This window comes from Schistocerca piceifrons, unplaced genomic scaffold (assembly GCF_021461385.2).
Source record: "Schistocerca piceifrons isolate TAMUIC-IGC-003096 unplaced genomic scaffold, iqSchPice1.1 HiC_scaffold_445, whole genome shotgun sequence".
NCBI classification, from domain to species: domain Eukaryota; kingdom Metazoa; phylum Arthropoda; class Insecta; order Orthoptera; family Acrididae; genus Schistocerca; species Schistocerca piceifrons.
This window is the reverse complement of record NW_025728673.1, coordinates 52,393-70,381: the sequence shown is the minus strand read 5'-3', so window position 1 is coordinate 70,381 and position 17,989 is coordinate 52,393. Positions and strand designations below refer to the sequence as shown.

General features: G+C 51.0%; 13 non-coding genes across 13 annotated transcripts; all 13 read right to left on the bottom strand.

Moving 5' to 3' along the window:
* Positions 1-10: 10 nt before the first annotated feature.
* Positions 11-129, bottom strand: LOC124750772. The gene has a single exon (XR_007011941.1). It is a non-coding gene; the product is annotated as a 5S ribosomal RNA (ribosomal RNA).
* A 1,237-nt stretch (positions 130-1,366) lies between these two features.
* On the bottom strand, positions 1,367-1,485 carry LOC124750771. The gene has a single exon (XR_007011940.1). It is a non-coding gene; the product is annotated as a 5S ribosomal RNA (ribosomal RNA).
* A 1,239-nt stretch (positions 1,486-2,724) lies between these two features.
* On the bottom strand, positions 2,725-2,843 carry LOC124750770. The gene has a single exon (XR_007011939.1). It is a non-coding gene; the product is annotated as a 5S ribosomal RNA (ribosomal RNA).
* Positions 2,844-4,081: 1,238 nt separating this feature from the next.
* On the bottom strand, positions 4,082-4,200 carry LOC124750768. The gene has a single exon (XR_007011937.1). It is a non-coding gene; the product is annotated as a 5S ribosomal RNA (ribosomal RNA).
* Positions 4,201-5,438: 1,238 nt separating this feature from the next.
* On the bottom strand, positions 5,439-5,557 carry LOC124750767. Its single transcript, XR_007011936.1, has one exon. It is a non-coding gene; the product is annotated as a 5S ribosomal RNA (ribosomal RNA).
* Positions 5,558-6,794: 1,237 nt separating this feature from the next.
* Positions 6,795-6,913, bottom strand: LOC124750766. The gene has a single exon (XR_007011935.1). It is a non-coding gene; the product is annotated as a 5S ribosomal RNA (ribosomal RNA).
* Positions 6,914-8,151: 1,238 nt separating this feature from the next.
* LOC124750765 lies at positions 8,152-8,270 on the bottom strand. Its single transcript, XR_007011934.1, has one exon. It is a non-coding gene; the product is annotated as a 5S ribosomal RNA (ribosomal RNA).
* Positions 8,271-9,509: 1,239 nt separating this feature from the next.
* LOC124750764 lies at positions 9,510-9,628 on the bottom strand. The gene has a single exon (XR_007011933.1). It is a non-coding gene; the product is annotated as a 5S ribosomal RNA (ribosomal RNA).
* A 1,239-nt stretch (positions 9,629-10,867) lies between these two features.
* On the bottom strand, positions 10,868-10,986 carry LOC124750762. Its single transcript, XR_007011932.1, has one exon. It is a non-coding gene; the product is annotated as a 5S ribosomal RNA (ribosomal RNA).
* Positions 10,987-12,224: 1,238 nt separating this feature from the next.
* LOC124750761 lies at positions 12,225-12,343 on the bottom strand. Its single transcript, XR_007011931.1, has one exon. It is a non-coding gene; the product is annotated as a 5S ribosomal RNA (ribosomal RNA).
* A 1,238-nt stretch (positions 12,344-13,581) lies between these two features.
* LOC124750760 lies at positions 13,582-13,700 on the bottom strand. Its single transcript, XR_007011930.1, has one exon. It is a non-coding gene; the product is annotated as a 5S ribosomal RNA (ribosomal RNA).
* Positions 13,701-14,939: 1,239 nt separating this feature from the next.
* On the bottom strand, positions 14,940-15,058 carry LOC124750759. The gene has a single exon (XR_007011929.1). It is a non-coding gene; the product is annotated as a 5S ribosomal RNA (ribosomal RNA).
* Positions 15,059-16,296: 1,238 nt separating this feature from the next.
* Positions 16,297-16,415, bottom strand: LOC124750758. The gene has a single exon (XR_007011928.1). It is a non-coding gene; the product is annotated as a 5S ribosomal RNA (ribosomal RNA).
* Between the last annotated feature and the right edge of the window lie 1,574 nt (positions 16,416-17,989).

The following is a 17,989-nucleotide window of genomic DNA, read 5'->3' as shown; positions in this document are numbered from 1 at the left end:
AATGAGATAGAGCCAACAGCACCCGGTGTTCCCAGGCGGTCACCCATCCAAGTACTAACCGGGCCCGATGTTGCTTAACTTCGGTGATCGGACGAGAACCGGTGTATTCAACATGGTATGGCCGTTGGCGTCCTTATAATGAGGCCGCACGGCAGAGGAAGCCTTCGCCCCTTCTCCCAACACACGCAATCGCCGTTTTCCGTGGCACATTTGACGCAAAGCACGTCCTTCCACCGCCACGTGGGTGACACGCACAACACAGCTGCTCGTTGCGCCGCCTGTCATTTCTTGTTATCCGGCACAGGGCCGGGCGTCGGGCGGGGGGGGGGGGGGCTGCGCGGGGTGTGGCAGTGTCCTGCTGGACCGGCGGAAGCTTTCTCACCTGGCTGACACACGCCGCGCTTCCAGAAATTTGCGTAATTTGCGCGTTGCATCCTCGCCTGTCGTGTCCCCTCCCCTTCCCTTCCGTCCCGACTTGTCCCGACTTTGCTCGACTGCCGCTCGCTGCCGCTCGGGTCGCGCTCCATATGACCGCACAAGCACGACAAACATCTGCGAGATGGGCGCGGGCCGAACCGGCGTGTCCGAGACGCCGTGTGCGGCCGTTCGGAGCTACTAGAGTAGAGCAGCGCTGCGCTGGAAAGGTGCGAAAACACGGACAGAGGACACAGGAGGTTCAACAAAGCATCCATCTCCTCTAGAGGCGAAAGATAAATTTTTGTTTACAAATTTGCAGATGTGCACTGCTACAAAACAATATGCCCGGACGTGTTTCACAACATTTCTGTCGTTTCATACTGTTTCGTTATTTGCAGACACACTTTGCTAATCTTCCTTGGCACACTCTTCTTCAAACGGAGTTCCTTAATATCGCATCTTACGATAGTTTGAAATCAGTATGGACGCATCTTCGTCACACAAGAAAGGTAGCATGAAAAGAGGGCTGGCAGGGGTAGCGACAAAAAAGCAAAAAATGAAGACAGCCAGAGTTCCCAGGCGGTCGCCGATCCGAATACTAACGTTGTTGCTTATCTTCGGTGATCGGACGAGAACGGCTGTTTTTTTTTTTTTTTTTAATTTATGTATTTAGTTAGTTTTTCGAATTTAGCGCCGCTACAAAACAGTTGGCTCTGACGCGTTTCAAGGACACATCTGTCGATTCGTAGTGTTTCGTTAATTCCAACGACTTCCTAGCACTCTTCCTCCGCGCATTCTTGCTCAAACTGAGTTCATTACTGCAATTTCGTGTCTTACATTTAGTACAGTACTTTAAAATGCTTGTGGAAGCATCTTTGTCACACCTGAAAGTTAGTATGAAAAAGAGGGCTGGCAGGTGTAGCGACGCAAAAATTAAAAAATGAGATAGAGCCAACAGCACCCGGTGTTCCCAGGCGGTCACCCATCCAAGTACTAACCGGGCCCGATGTTGCTTAACTTCGGTGATCGGACGAGAACCGGTGTATTCAACATGGTATGGCCGTTGGCGTCCTTATAATGAGGCCGCACGGCAGAGGAAGCCTTCGCCCCTTCTCCCAACACACGCAATCGCCGTTTTCCGTGGCACATTTGACGCAAAGCACGTCCTTCCACCGCCACGTGGGTGACACGCACAACACAGCTGCTCGTTGCGCCGCCTGTCATTTCTTGTTATCCGGCACAGGGCCGGGCGTCGGGCGGGGGGGGGGGGGGGGCTGCGCGGGGTGTGGCAGTGTCCTGCTGGACCGGCGGAAGCTTTCTCACCTGGCTGACACGCGCCGCGCTTCCAGAAATTTGCGTAATTTGCGCGTTGCATCCTCGCCTGTCGTGTCCCCTCCCCTTCCCTTCCGTCCCGACTTGTCCCGACTTTGCTCGACTGCCGCTCGCTGCCGCTCGGGTCGCGCTCCATATGACCGCACAAGCACGACAAACATCTGCGAGATGGGCGCGGGCCGAACCGGCGTGTCCGAGACGCCGTGTGCGGCCGTTCGGAGCTACTAGAGTAGAGCAGCGCTGCGCTGGAAAGGTGCGAAAACACGGACAGAGGACACAGGAGGTTCAACAAAGCATCCATCTCCTCTAGAGGCGAAAGATAAATTTTTGTTTACAAATTTGCAGATGTGCACTGCTACAAAACAATATGCCCGGACGTGTTTCACAACATTTCTGTCGTTTCATACTGTTTCGTTATTTGCAGACACACTTTGCTAATCTTCCTTGGCACACTCTTCTTCAAACGGAGTTCCTTAATATCGCATCTTACGATAGTTTGAAATCAGTATGGACGCATCTTCGTCACACAAGAAAGGTAGCATGAAAAGAGGGCTGGCAGGGGTAGCGACAAAAAAGCAAAAAATGAAGACAGCCAGAGTTCCCAGGCGGTCGCCGATCCGAATACTAACGTTGTTGCTTATCTTCGGTGATCGGACGAGAACGGCTGTTTTTTTTTTTTTTTTTAATTTATGTATTTAGTTAGTTTTTCGAATTTAGCGCCGCTACAAAACAGTTGGCTCTGACGCGTTTCAAGGACACATCTGTCGATTCGTAGTGTTTCGTTAATTCCAACGACTTCCTAGCACTCTTCCTCCGCGCATTCTTGCTCAAACTGAGTTCATTACTGCAATTTCGTGTCTTACATTTAGTACAGTACTTTAAAATGCTTGTGGAAGCATCTTTGTCACACCTGAAAGTTAGTATGAAAAAGAGGGCTGGCAGGTGTAGCGACGCAAAAATTAAAAAATGAGATAGAGCCAACAGCACCCGGTGTTCCCAGGCGGTCACCCATCCAAGTACTAACCGGGCCCGATGTTGCTTAACTTCGGTGATCGGACGAGAACCGGTGTATTCAACATGGTATGGCCGTTGGCGTCCTTATAATGAGGCCGCACGGCAGAGGAAGCCTTCGCCCCTTCTCCCAACACACGCAATCGCCGTTTTCCGTGGCACATTTGACGCAAAGCACGTCCTTCCACCGCCACGTGGGTGACACGCACAACACAGCTGCTCGTTGCGCCGCCTGTCATTTCTTGTTATCCGGCACAGGGCCGGGCGTCGGGCGGGGGGGGGGGGGGCTGCGCGGGGTGTGGCAGTGTCCTGCTGGACCGGCGGAAGCTTTCTCACCTGGCTGACACGCGCCGCGCTTCCAGAAATTTGCGTAATTTGCGCGTTGCATCCTCGCCTGTCGTGTCCCCCTCCCCTTCCCTTCCGTCCCGACTTGTCCCGACTTTGCTCGACTGCCGCTCGCTGCCGCTCGGGTCGCGCTCCATATGACCGCACAAGCACGACAAACATCTGCGAGATGGGCGCGGGCCGAACCGGCGTGTCCGAGACGCCGTGTGCGGCCGTTCGGAGCTACTAGAGTAGAGCAGCGCTGCGCTGGAAAGGTGCGAAAACACGGACAGAGGACACAGGAGGTTCAACAAAGCATCCATCTCCTCTAGAGGCGAAAGATAAATTTTTGTTTACAAATTTGCAGATGTGCACTGCTACAAAACAATATGCCCGGACGTGTTTCACAACATTTCTGTCGTTTCATACTGTTTCGTTATTTGCAGACACACTTTGCTAATCTTCCTTGGCACACTCTTCTTCAAACGGAGTTCCTTAATATCGCATCTTACGATAGTTTGAAATCAGTATGGACGCATCTTCGTCACACAAGAAAGGTAGCATGAAAAGAGGGCTGGCAGGGGTAGCGACAAAAAAGCAAAAAATGAAGACAGCCAGAGTTCCCAGGCGGTCGCCGATCCGAATACTAACGTTGTTGCTTATCTTCGGTGATCGGACGAGAACGGCTGTTTTTTTTTTTTTTTTTAATTTATGTATTTAGTTAGTTTTTCGAATTTAGCGCCGCTACAAAACAGTTGGCTCTGACGCGTTTCAAGGACACATCTGTCGATTCGTAGTGTTTCGTTAATTCCAACGACTTCCTAGCACTCTTCCTCCGCGCATTCTTGCTCAAACTGAGTTCATTACTGCAATTTCGTGTCTTACATTTAGTACAGTACTTTAAAATGCTTGTGGAAGCATCTTTGTCACACCTGAAAGTTAGTATGAAAAAGAGGGCTGGCAGGTGTAGCGACGCAAAAATTAAAAAATGAGATAGAGCCAACAGCACCCGGTGTTCCCAGGCGGTCACCCATCCAAGTACTAACCGGGCCCGATGTTGCTTAACTTCGGTGATCGGACGAGAACCGGTGTATTCAACATGGTATGGCCGTTGGCGTCCTTATAATGAGGCCGCACGGCAGAGGAAGCCTTCGCCCCTTCTCCCAACACACGCAATCGCCGTTTTCCGTGGCACATTTGACGCAAAGCACGTCCTTCCACCGCCACGTGGGTGACACGCACAACACAGCTGCTCGTTGCGCCGCCTGTCATTTCTTGTTATCCGGCACAGGGCCGGGCGTCGGGCGGGGGGGGGGGGGGGCTGCGCGGGGTGTGGCAGTGTCCTGCTGGACCGGCGGAAGCTTTCTCACCTGGCTGACACGCGCCGCGCTTCCAGAAATTTGCGTAATTTGCGCGTTGCATCCTCGCCTGTCGTGTCCCCTCCCCTTCCCTTCCGTCCCGACTTGTCCCGACTTTGCTCGACTGCCGCTCGCTGCCGCTCGGGTCGCGCTCCATATGACCGCACAAGCACGACAAACATCTGCGAGATGGGCGCGGGCCGAACCGGCGTGTCCGAGACGCCGTGTGCGGCCGTTCGGAGCTACTAGAGTAGAGCAGCGCTGCGCTGGAAAGGTGCGAAAACACGGACAGAGGACACAGGAGGTTCAACAAAGCATCCATCTCCTCTAGAGGCGAAAGATAAATTTTTGTTTACAAATTTGCAGATGTGCACTGCTACAAAACAATATGCCCGGACGTGTTTCACAACATTTCTGTCGTTTCATACTGTTTCGTTATTTGCAGACACACTTTGCTAATCTTCCTTGGCACACTCTTCTTCAAACGGAGTTCCTTAATATCGCATCTTACGATAGTTTGAAATCAGTATGGACGCATCTTCGTCACACAAGAAAGGTAGCATGAAAAGAGGGCTGGCAGGGGTAGCGACAAAAAAGCAAAAAATGAAGACAGCCAGAGTTCCCAGGCGGTCGCCGATCCGAATACTAACGTTGTTGCTTATCTTCGGTGATCGGACGAGAACGGCTGTTTTTTTTTTTTTTTTTAATTTATGTATTTAGTTAGTTTTTCGAATTTAGCGCCGCTACAAAACAGTTGGCTCTGACGCGTTTCAAGGACACATCTGTCGATTCGTAGTGTTTCGTTAATTCCAACGACTTCCTAGCACTCTTCCTCCGCGCATTCTTGCTCAAACTGAGTTCATTACTGCAATTTCGTGTCTTACATTTAGTACAGTACTTTAAAATGCTTGTGGAAGCATCTTTGTCACACCTGAAAGTTAGTATGAAAAAGAGGGCTGGCAGGTGTAGCGACGCAAAAATTAAAAAATGAGATAGAGCCAACAGCACCCGGTGTTCCCAGGCGGTCACCCATCCAAGTACTAACCGGGCCCGATGTTGCTTAACTTCGGTGATCGGACGAGAACCGGTGTATTCAACATGGTATGGCCGTTGGCGTCCTTATAATGAGGCCGCACGGCAGAGGAAGCCTTCGCCCCTTCTCCCAACACACGCAATCGCCGTTTTCCGTGGCACATTTGACGCAAAGCACGTCCTTCCACCGCCACGTGGGTGACACGCACAACACAGCTGCTCGTTGCGCCGCCTGTCATTTCTTGTTATCCGGCACAGGGCCGGGCGTCGGGCGGGGGGGGGGGGGGCTGCGCGGGGTGTGGCAGTGTCCTGCTGGACCGGCGGAAGCTTTCTCACCTGGCTGACACGCGCCGCGCTTCCAGAAATTTGCGTAATTTGCGCGTTGCATCCTCGCCTGTCGTGTCCCCTCCCCTTCCCTTCCGTCCCGACTTGTCCCGACTTTGCTCGACTGCCGCTCGCTGCCGCTCGGGTCGCGCTCCATATGACCGCACAAGCACGACAAACATCTGCGAGATGGGCGCGGGCCGAACCGGCGTGTCCGAGACGCCGTGTGCGGCCGTTCGGAGCTACTAGAGTAGAGCAGCGCTGCGCTGGAAAGGTGCGAAAACACGGACAGAGGACACAGGAGGTTCAACAAAGCATCCATCTCCTCTAGAGGCGAAAGATAAATTTTTGTTTACAAATTTGCAGATGTGCACTGCTACAAAACAATATGCCCGGACGTGTTTCACAACATTTCTGTCGTTTCATACTGTTTCGTTATTTGCAGACACACTTTGCTAATCTTCCTTGGCACACTCTTCTTCAAACGGAGTTCCTTAATATCGCATCTTACGATAGTTTGAAATCAGTATGGACGCATCTTCGTCACACAAGAAAGGTAGCATGAAAAGAGGGCTGGCAGGGGTAGCGACAAAAAAGCAAAAAATGAAGACAGCCAGAGTTCCCAGGCGGTCGCCGATCCGAATACTAACGTTGTTGCTTATCTTCGGTGATCGGACGAGAACGGCTGTTTTTTTTTTTTTTTTTAATTTATGTATTTAGTTAGTTTTTCGAATTTAGCGCCGCTACAAAACAGTTGGCTCTGACGCGTTTCAAGGACACATCTGTCGATTCGTAGTGTTTCGTTAATTCCAACGACTTCCTAGCACTCTTCCTCCGCGCATTCTTGCTCAAACTGAGTTCATTACTGCAATTTCGTGTCTTACATTTAGTACAGTACTTTAAAATGCTTGTGGAAGCATCTTTGTCACACCTGAAAGTTAGTATGAAAAAGAGGGCTGGCAGGTGTAGCGACGCAAAAATTAAAAAATGAGATAGAGCCAACAGCACCCGGTGTTCCCAGGCGGTCACCCATCCAAGTACTAACCGGGCCCGATGTTGCTTAACTTCGGTGATCGGACGAGAACCGGTGTATTCAACATGGTATGGCCGTTGGCGTCCTTATAATGAGGCCGCACGGCAGAGGAAGCCTTCGCCCCTTCTCCCAACACACGCAATCGCCGTTTTCCGTGGCACATTTGACGCAAAGCACGTCCTTCCACCGCCACGTGGGTGACACGCACAACACAGCTGCTCGTTGCGCCGCCTGTCATTTCTTGTTATCCGGCACAGGGCCGGGCGTCGGGCGGGGGGGGGGGGGGGCTGCGCGGGGTGTGGCAGTGTCCTGCTGGACCGGCGGAAGCTTTCTCACCTGGCTGACACGCGCCGCGCTTCCAGAAATTTGCGTAATTTGCGCGTTGCATCCTCGCCTGTCGTGTCCCCTCCCCTTCCCTTCCGTCCCGACTTGTCCCGACTTTGCTCGACTGCCGCTCGCTGCCGCTCGGGTCGCGCTCCATATGACCGCACAAGCACGACAAACATCTGCGAGATGGGCGCGGGCCGAACCGGCGTGTCCGAGACGCCGTGTGCGGCCGTTCGGAGCTACTAGAGTAGAGCAGCGCTGCGCTGGAAAGGTGCGAAAACACGGACAGAGGACACAGGAGGTTCAACAAAGCATCCATCTCCTCTAGAGGCGAAAGATAAATTTTTGTTTACAAATTTGCAGATGTGCACTGCTACAAAACAATATGCCCGGACGTGTTTCACAACATTTCTGTCGTTTCATACTGTTTCGTTATTTGCAGACACACTTTGCTAATCTTCCTTGGCACACTCTTCTTCAAACGGAGTTCCTTAATATCGCATCTTACGATAGTTTGAAATCAGTATGGACGCATCTTCGTCACACAAGAAAGGTAGCATGAAAAGAGGGCTGGCAGGGGTAGCGACAAAAAAGCAAAAAATGAAGACAGCCAGAGTTCCCAGGCGGTCGCCGATCCGAATACTAACGTTGTTGCTTATCTTCGGTGATCGGACGAGAACGGCTGTTTTTTTTTTTTTTTTTAATTTATGTATTTAGTTAGTTTTTCGAATTTAGCGCCGCTACAAAACAGTTGGCTCTGACGCGTTTCAAGGACACATCTGTCGATTCGTAGTGTTTCGTTAATTCCAACGACTTCCTAGCACTCTTCCTCCGCGCATTCTTGCTCAAACTGAGTTCATTACTGCAATTTCGTGTCTTACATTTAGTACAGTACTTTAAAATGCTTGTGGAAGCATCTTTGTCACACCTGAAAGTTAGTATGAAAAAGAGGGCTGGCAGGTGTAGCGACGCAAAAATTAAAAAATGAGATAGAGCCAACAGCACCCGGTGTTCCCAGGCGGTCACCCATCCAAGTACTAACCGGGCCCGATGTTGCTTAACTTCGGTGATCGGACGAGAACCGGTGTATTCAACATGGTATGGCCGTTGGCGTCCTTATAATGAGGCCGCACGGCAGAGGAAGCCTTCGCCCCTTCTCCCAACACACGCAATCGCCGTTTTCCGTGGCACATTTGACGCAAAGCACGTCCTTCCACCGCCACGTGGGTGACACGCACAACACAGCTGCTCGTTGCGCCGCCTGTCATTTCTTGTTATCCGGCACAGGGCCGGGCGTCGGGCGGGGGGGGGGGGGGGCTGCGCGGGGTGTGGCAGTGTCCTGCTGGACCGGCGGAAGCTTTCTCACCTGGCTGACACGCGCCGCGCTTCCAGAAATTTGCGTAATTTGCGCGTTGCATCCTCGCCTGTCGTGTCCCCTCCCCTTCCCTTCCGTCCCGACTTGTCCCGACTTTGCTCGACTGCCGCTCGCTGCCGCTCGGGTCGCGCTCCATATGACCGCACAAGCACGACAAACATCTGCGAGATGGGCGCGGGCCGAACCGGCGTGTCCGAGACGCCGTGTGCGGCCGTTCGGAGCTACTAGAGTAGAGCAGCGCTGCGCTGGAAAGGTGCGAAAACACGGACAGAGGACACAGGAGGTTCAACAAAGCATCCATCTCCTCTAGAGGCGAAAGATAAATTTTTGTTTACAAATTTGCAGATGTGCACTGCTACAAAACAATATGCCCGGACGTGTTTCACAACATTTCTGTCGTTTCATACTGTTTCGTTATTTGCAGACACACTTTGCTAATCTTCCTTGGCACACTCTTCTTCAAACGGAGTTCCTTAATATCGCATCTTACGATAGTTTGAAATCAGTATGGACGCATCTTCGTCACACAAGAAAGGTAGCATGAAAAGAGGGCTGGCAGGGGTAGCGACAAAAAAGCAAAAAATGAAGACAGCCAGAGTTCCCAGGCGGTCGCCGATCCGAATACTAACGTTGTTGCTTATCTTCGGTGATCGGACGAGAACGGCTGTTTTTTTTTTTTTTTTTTAATTTATGTATTTAGTTAGTTTTTCGAATTTAGCGCCGCTACAAAACAGTTGGCTCTGACGCGTTTCAAGGACACATCTGTCGATTCGTAGTGTTTCGTTAATTCCAACGACTTCCTAGCACTCTTCCTCCGCGCATTCTTGCTCAAACTGAGTTCATTACTGCAATTTCGTGTCTTACATTTAGTACAGTACTTTAAAATGCTTGTGGAAGCATCTTTGTCACACCTGAAAGTTAGTATGAAAAAGAGGGCTGGCAGGTGTAGCGACGCAAAAATTAAAAAATGAGATAGAGCCAACAGCACCCGGTGTTCCCAGGCGGTCACCCATCCAAGTACTAACCGGGCCCGATGTTGCTTAACTTCGGTGATCGGACGAGAACCGGTGTATTCAACATGGTATGGCCGTTGGCGTCCTTATAATGAGGCCGCACGGCAGAGGAAGCCTTCGCCCCTTCTCCCAACACACGCAATCGCCGTTTTCCGTGGCACATTTGACGCAAAGCACGTCCTTCCACCGCCACGTGGGTGACACGCACAACACAGCTGCTCGTTGCGCCGCCTGTCATTTCTTGTTATCCGGCACAGGGCCGGGCGTCGGGCGGGGGGGGGGGGGGGGCTGCGCGGGGTGTGGCAGTGTCCTGCTGGACCGGCGGAAGCTTTCTCACCTGGCTGACACGCGCCGCGCTTCCAGAAATTTGCGTAATTTGCGCGTTGCATCCTCGCCTGTCGTGTCCCCTCCCCTTCCCTTCCGTCCCGACTTGTCCCGACTTTGCTCGACTGCCGCTCGCTGCCGCTCGGGTCGCGCTCCATATGACCGCACAAGCACGACAAACATCTGCGAGATGGGCGCGGGCCGAACCGGCGTGTCCGAGACGCCGTGTGCGGCCGTTCGGAGCTACTAGAGTAGAGCAGCGCTGCGCTGGAAAGGTGCGAAAACACGGACAGAGGACACAGGAGGTTCAACAAAGCATCCATCTCCTCTAGAGGCGAAAGATAAATTTTTGTTTACAAATTTGCAGATGTGCACTGCTACAAAACAATATGCCCGGACGTGTTTCACAACATTTCTGTCGTTTCATACTGTTTCGTTATTTGCAGACACACTTTGCTAATCTTCCTTGGCACACTCTTCTTCAAACGGAGTTCCTTAATATCGCATCTTACGATAGTTTGAAATCAGTATGGACGCATCTTCGTCACACAAGAAAGGTAGCATGAAAAGAGGGCTGGCAGGGGTAGCGACAAAAAAGCAAAAAATGAAGACAGCCAGAGTTCCCAGGCGGTCGCCGATCCGAATACTAACGTTGTTGCTTATCTTCGGTGATCGGACGAGAACGGCTGTTTTTTTTTTTTTTTTTAATTTATGTATTTAGTTAGTTTTTCGAATTTAGCGCCGCTACAAAACAGTTGGCTCTGACGCGTTTCAAGGACACATCTGTCGATTCGTAGTGTTTCGTTAATTCCAACGACTTCCTAGCACTCTTCCTCCGCGCATTCTTGCTCAAACTGAGTTCATTACTGCAATTTCGTGTCTTACATTTAGTACAGTACTTTAAAATGCTTGTGGAAGCATCTTTGTCACACCTGAAAGTTAGTATGAAAAAGAGGGCTGGCAGGTGTAGCGACGCAAAAATTAAAAAATGAGATAGAGCCAACAGCACCCGGTGTTCCCAGGCGGTCACCCATCCAAGTACTAACCGGGCCCGATGTTGCTTAACTTCGGTGATCGGACGAGAACCGGTGTATTCAACATGGTATGGCCGTTGGCGTCCTTATAATGAGGCCGCACGGCAGAGGAAGCCTTCGCCCCTTCTCCCAACACACGCAATCGCCGTTTTCCGTGGCACATTTGACGCAAAGCACGTCCTTCCACCGCCACGTGGGTGACACGCACAACACAGCTGCTCGTTGCGCCGCCTGTCATTTCTTGTTATCCGGCACAGGGCCGGGCGTCGGGCGGGGGGGGGGGGGGGCTGCGCGGGGTGTGGCAGTGTCCTGCTGGACCGGCGGAAGCTTTCTCACCTGGCTGACACGCGCCGCGCTTCCAGAAATTTGCGTAATTTGCGCGTTGCATCCTCGCCTGTCGTGTCCCCTCCCCTTCCCTTCCGTCCCGACTTGTCCCGACTTTGCTCGACTGCCGCTCGCTGCCGCTCGGGTCGCGCTCCATATGACCGCACAAGCACGACAAACATCTGCGAGATGGGCGCGGGCCGAACCGGCGTGTCCGAGACGCCGTGTGCGGCCGTTCGGAGCTACTAGAGTAGAGCAGCGCTGCGCTGGAAAGGTGCGAAAACACGGACAGAGGACACAGGAGGTTCAACAAAGCATCCATCTCCTCTAGAGGCGAAAGATAAATTTTTGTTTACAAATTTGCAGATGTGCACTGCTACAAAACAATATGCCCGGACGTGTTTCACAACATTTCTGTCGTTTCATACTGTTTCGTTATTTGCAGACACACTTTGCTAATCTTCCTTGGCACACTCTTCTTCAAACGGAGTTCCTTAATATCGCATCTTACGATAGTTTGAAATCAGTATGGACGCATCTTCGTCACACAAGAAAGGTAGCATGAAAAGAGGGCTGGCAGGGGTAGCGACAAAAAAGCAAAAAATGAAGACAGCCAGAGTTCCCAGGCGGTCGCCGATCCGAATACTAACGTTGTTGCTTATCTTCGGTGATCGGACGAGAACGGCTGTTTTTTTTTTTTTTTTTAATTTATGTATTTAGTTAGTTTTTCGAATTTAGCGCCGCTACAAAACAGTTGGCTCTGACGCGTTTCAAGGACACATCTGTCGATTCGTAGTGTTTCGTTAATTCCAACGACTTCCTAGCACTCTTCCTCCGCGCATTCTTGCTCAAACTGAGTTCATTACTGCAATTTCGTGTCTTACATTTAGTACAGTACTTTAAAATGCTTGTGGAAGCATCTTTGTCACACCTGAAAGTTAGTATGAAAAAGAGGGCTGGCAGGTGTAGCGACGCAAAAATTAAAAAATGAGATAGAGCCAACAGCACCCGGTGTTCCCAGGCGGTCACCCATCCAAGTACTAACCGGGCCCGATGTTGCTTAACTTCGGTGATCGGACGAGAACCGGTGTATTCAACATGGTATGGCCGTTGGCGTCCTTATAATGAGGCCGCACGGCAGAGGAAGCCTTCGCCCCTTCTCCCAACACACGCAATCGCCGTTTTCCGTGGCACATTTGACGCAAAGCACGTCCTTCCACCGCCACGTGGGTGACACGCACAACACAGCTGCTCGTTGCGCCGCCTGTCATTTCTTGTTATCCGGCACAGGGCCGGGCGTCGGGCGGGGGGGGGGGGGGGCTGCGCGGGGTGTGGCAGTGTCCTGCTGGACCGGCGGAAGCTTTCTCACCTGGCTGACACGCGCCGCGCTTCCAGAAATTTGCGTAATTTGCGCGTTGCATCCTCGCCTGTCGTGTCCCCTCCCCTTCCCTTCCGTCCCGACTTGTCCCGACTTTGCTCGACTGCCGCTCGCTGCCGCTCGGGTCGCGCTCCATATGACCGCACAAGCACGACAAACATCTGCGAGATGGGCGCGGGCCGAACCGGCGTGTCCGAGACGCCGTGTGCGGCCGTTCGGAGCTACTAGAGTAGAGCAGCGCTGCGCTGGAAAGGTGCGAAAACACGGACAGAGGACACAGGAGGTTCAACAAAGCATCCATCTCCTCTAGAGGCGAAAGATAAATTTTTGTTTACAAATTTGCAGATGTGCACTGCTACAAAACAATATGCCCGGACGTGTTTCACAACATTTCTGTCGTTTCATACTGTTTCGTTATTTGCAGACACACTTTGCTAATCTTCCTTGGCACACTCTTCTTCAAACGGAGTTCCTTAATATCGCATCTTACGATAGTTTGAAATCAGTATGGACGCATCTTCGTCACACAAGAAAGGTAGCATGAAAAGAGGGCTGGCAGGGGTAGCGACAAAAAAGCAAAAAATGAAGACAGCCAGAGTTCCCAGGCGGTCGCCGATCCGAATACTAACGTTGTTGCTTATCTTCGGTGATCGGACGAGAACGGCTGTTTTTTTTTTTTTTTTTAATTTATGTATTTAGTTAGTTTTTCGAATTTAGCGCCGCTACAAAACAGTTGGCTCTGACGCGTTTCAAGGACACATCTGTCGATTCGTAGTGTTTCGTTAATTCCAACGACTTCCTAGCACTCTTCCTCCGCGCATTCTTGCTCAAACTGAGTTCATTACTGCAATTTCGTGTCTTACATTTAGTACAGTACTTTAAAATGCTTGTGGAAGCATCTTTGTCACACCTGAAAGTTAGTATGAAAAAGAGGGCTGGCAGGTGTAGCGACGCAAAAATTAAAAAATGAGATAGAGCCAACAGCACCCGGTGTTCCCAGGCGGTCACCCATCCAAGTACTAACCGGGCCCGATGTTGCTTAACTTCGGTGATCGGACGAGAACCGGTGTATTCAACATGGTATGGCCGTTGGCGTCCTTATAATGAGGCCGCACGGCAGAGGAAGCCTTCGCCCCTTCTCCCAACACACGCAATCGCCGTTTTCCGTGGCACATTTGACGCAAAGCACGTCCTTCCACCGCCACGTGGGTGACACGCACAACACAGCTGCTCGTTGCGCCGCCTGTCATTTCTTGTTATCCGGCACAGGGCCGGGCGTCGGGCGGGGGGGGGGGGGGGGCTGCGCGGGGTGTGGCAGTGTCCTGCTGGACCGGCGGAAGCTTTCTCACCTGGCTGACACGCGCCGCGCTTCCAGAAATTTGCGTAATTTGCGCGTTGCATCCTCGCCTGTCGTGTCCCCTCCCCTTCCCTTCCGTCCCGACTTGTCCCGACTTTGCTCGACTGCCGCTCGCTGCCGCTCGGGTCGCGCTCCATATGACCGCACAAGCACGACAAACATCTGCGAGATGGGCGCGGGCCGAACCGGCGTGTCCGAGACGCCGTGTGCGGCCGTTCGGAGCTACTAGAGTAGAGCAGCGCTGCGCTGGAAAGGTGCGAAAACACGGACAGAGGACACAGGAGGTTCAACAAAGCATCCATCTCCTCTAGAGGCGAAAGATAAATTTTTGTTTACAAATTTGCAGATGTGCACTGCTACAAAACAATATGCCCGGACGTGTTTCACAACATTTCTGTCGTTTCATACTGTTTCGTTATTTGCAGACACACTTTGCTAATCTTCCTTGGCACACTCTTCTTCAAACGGAGTTCCTTAATATCGCATCTTACGATAGTTTGAAATCAGTATGGACGCATCTTCGTCACACAAGAAAGGTAGCATGAAAAGAGGGCTGGCAGGGGTAGCGACAAAAAAGCAAAAAATGAAGACAGCCAGAGTTCCCAGGCGGTCGCCGATCCGAATACTAACGTTGTTGCTTATCTTCGGTGATCGGACGAGAACGGCTGTTTTTTTTTTTTTTTTTAATTTATGTATTTAGTTAGTTTTTCGAATTTAGCGCCGCTACAAAACAGTTGGCTCTGACGCGTTTCAAGGACACATCTGTCGATTCGTAGTGTTTCGTTAATTCCAACGACTTCCTAGCACTCTTCCTCCGCGCATTCTTGCTCAAACTGAGTTCATTACTGCAATTTCGTGTCTTACATTTAGTACAGTACTTTAAAATGCTTGTGGAAGCATCTTTGTCACACCTGAAAGTTAGTATGAAAAAGAGGGCTGGCAGGTGTAGCGACGCAAAAATTAAAAAATGAGATAGAGCCAACAGCACCCGGTGTTCCCAGGCGGTCACCCATCCAAGTACTAACCGGGCCCGATGTTGCTTAACTTCGGTGATCGGACGAGAACCGGTGTATTCAACATGGTATGGCCGTTGGCGTCCTTATAATGAGGCCGCACGGCAGAGGAAGCCTTCGCCCCTTCTCCCAACACACGCAATCGCCGTTTTCCGTGGCACATTTGACGCAAAGCACGTCCTTCCACCGCCACGTGGGTGACACGCACAACACAGCTGCTCGTTGCGCCGCCTGTCATTTCTTGTTATCCGGCACAGGGCCGGGCGTCGGGCGGGGGGGGGGGGGGGCTGCGCGGGGTGTGGCAGTGTCCTGCTGGACCGGCGGAAGCTTTCTCACCTGGCTGACACGCGCCGCGCTTCCAGAAATTTGCGTAATTTGCGCGTTGCATCCTCGCCTGTCGTGTCCCCTCCCCTTCCCTTCCGTCCCGACTTGTCCCGACTTTGCTCGACTGCCGCTCGCTGCCGCTCGGGTCGCGCTCCATATGACCGCACAAGCACGACAAACATCTGCGAGATGGGCGCGGGCCGAACCGGCGTGTCCGAGACGCCGTGTGCGGCCGTTCGGAGCTACTAGAGTAGAGCAGCGCTGCGCTGGAAAGGTGCGAAAACACGGACAGAGGACACAGGAGGTTCAACAAAGCATCCATCTCCTCTAGAGGCGAAAGATAAATTTTTGTTTACAAATTTGCAGATGTGCACTGCTACAAAACAATATGCCCGGACGTGTTTCACAACATTTCTGTCGTTTCATACTGTTTCGTTATTTGCAGACACACTTTGCTAATCTTCCTTGGCACACTCTTCTTCAAACGGAGTTCCTTAATATCGCATCTTACGATAGTTTGAAATCAGTATGGACGCATCTTCGTCACACAAGAAAGGTAGCATGAAAAGAGGGCTGGCAGGGGTAGCGACAAAAAAGCAAAAAATGAAGACAGCCAGAGTTCCCAGGCGGTCGCCGATCCGAATACTAACGTTGTTGCTTATCTTCGGTGATCGGACGAGAACGGCTGTTTTTTTTTTTTTTTTTAATTTATGTATTTAGTTAGTTTTTCGAATTTAGCGCCGCTACAAAACAGTTGGCTCTGACGCGTTTCAAGGACACATCTGTCGATTCGTAGTGTTTCGTTAATTCCAACGACTTCCTAGCACTCTTCCTCCGCGCATTCTTGCTCAAACTGAGTTCATTACTGCAATTTCGTGTCTTACATTTAGTACAGTACTTTAAAATGCTTGTGGAAGCATCTTTGTCACACCTGAAAGTTAGTATGAAAAAGAGGGCTGGCAGGTGTAGCGACGCAAAAATTAAAAAATGAGATAGAGCCAACAGCACCCGGTGTTCCCAGGCGGTCACCCATCCAAGTACTAACCGGGCCCGATGTTGCTTAACTTCGGTGATCGGACGAGAACCGGTGTATTCAACATGGTATGGCCGTTGGCGTCCTTATAATGAGGCCGCACGGCAGAGGAAGCCTTCGCCCCTTCTCCCAACACACGCAATCGCCGTTTTCCGTGGCACATTTGACGCAAAGCACGTCCTTCCACCGCCACGTGGGTGACACGCACAACACAGCTGCTCGTTGCGCCGCCTGTCATTTCTTGTTATCCGGCACAGGGCCGGGCGTCGGGCGGGGGGGGGGGGGGGGCTGCGCGGGGTGTGGCAGTGTCCTGCTGGACCGGCGGAAGCTTTCTCACCTGGCTGACACGCGCCGCGCTTCCAGAAATTTGCGTAATTTGCGCGTTGCATCCTCGCCTGTCGTGTCCCCTCCCCTTCCCTTCCGTCCCGACTTGTCCCGACTTTGCTCGACTGCCGCTCGCTGCCGCTCGGGTCGCGCTCCATATGACCGCACAAGCACGACAAACATCTGCGAGATGGGCGCGGGCCGAACCGGCGTGTCCGAGACGCCGTGTGCGGCCGTTCGGAGCTACTAGAGTAGAGCAGCGCTGCGCTGGAAAGGTGCGAAAACACGGACAGAGGACACAGGAGGTTCAACAAAGCATCCATCTCCTCTAGAGGCGAAAGATAAATTTTTGTTTACAAATTTGCAGATGTGCACTGCTACAAAACAATATGCCCGGACGTGTTTCACAACATTTCTGTCGTTTCATACTGTTTCGTTATTTGCAGACACACTTTGCTAATCTTCCTTGGCACACTCTTCTTCAAACGGAGTTCCTTAATATCGCATCTTACGATAGTTTGAAATCAGTATGGACGCATCTTCGTCACACAAGAAAGGTAGCATGAAAAGAGGGCTGGCAGGGGTAGCGACAAAAAAGCAAAAAATGAAGACAGCCAGAGTTCCCAGGCGGTCGCCGATCCGAATACTAACGTTGTTGCTTATCTTCGGTGATCGGACGAGAACGGCTGTTTTTTTTTTTTTTTTTAATTTATGTATTTAGTTAGTTTTTCGAATTTAGCGCCGCTACAAAACAGTTGGCTCTGACGCGTTTCAAGGACACATCTGTCGATTCGTAGTGTTTCGTTAATTCCAACGACTTCCTAGCACTCTTCCTCCGCGCATTCTTGCTCAAACTGAGTTCATTACTGCAATTTCGTGTCTTACATTTAGTACAGTACTTTAAAATGCTTGTGGAAGCATCTTTGTCACACCTGAAAGTTAGTATGAAAAAGAGGGCTGGCAGGTGTAGCGACGCAAAAATTAAAAAATGAGATAGAGCCAACAGCACCTTTTTTTTTTTTTTTTTTGTAACGTATATAAACTTTTATTTACAATTTTTAACAATTACATATCTTTACATGAAATTGTATATTTTCTCGTTTTCAGTTCTGATTGTTCTTTTAGTAGTCTCTTGGCTGAGTTACAACACTTTTATTCACTGAGTGTCCTTTATATAAGTTTTTCCCTTCAATGTTTATGGTTTTTTATACATAAAAAAGAAACTGCATTACTTTGATTTTTTTTTATAAATTGAATTTAAATTAATTTTAAGTTTTTTTTTTTTTTCCCCCGTATGGTATTTGAATACACCTATTTTGGCATGTTCGCTAT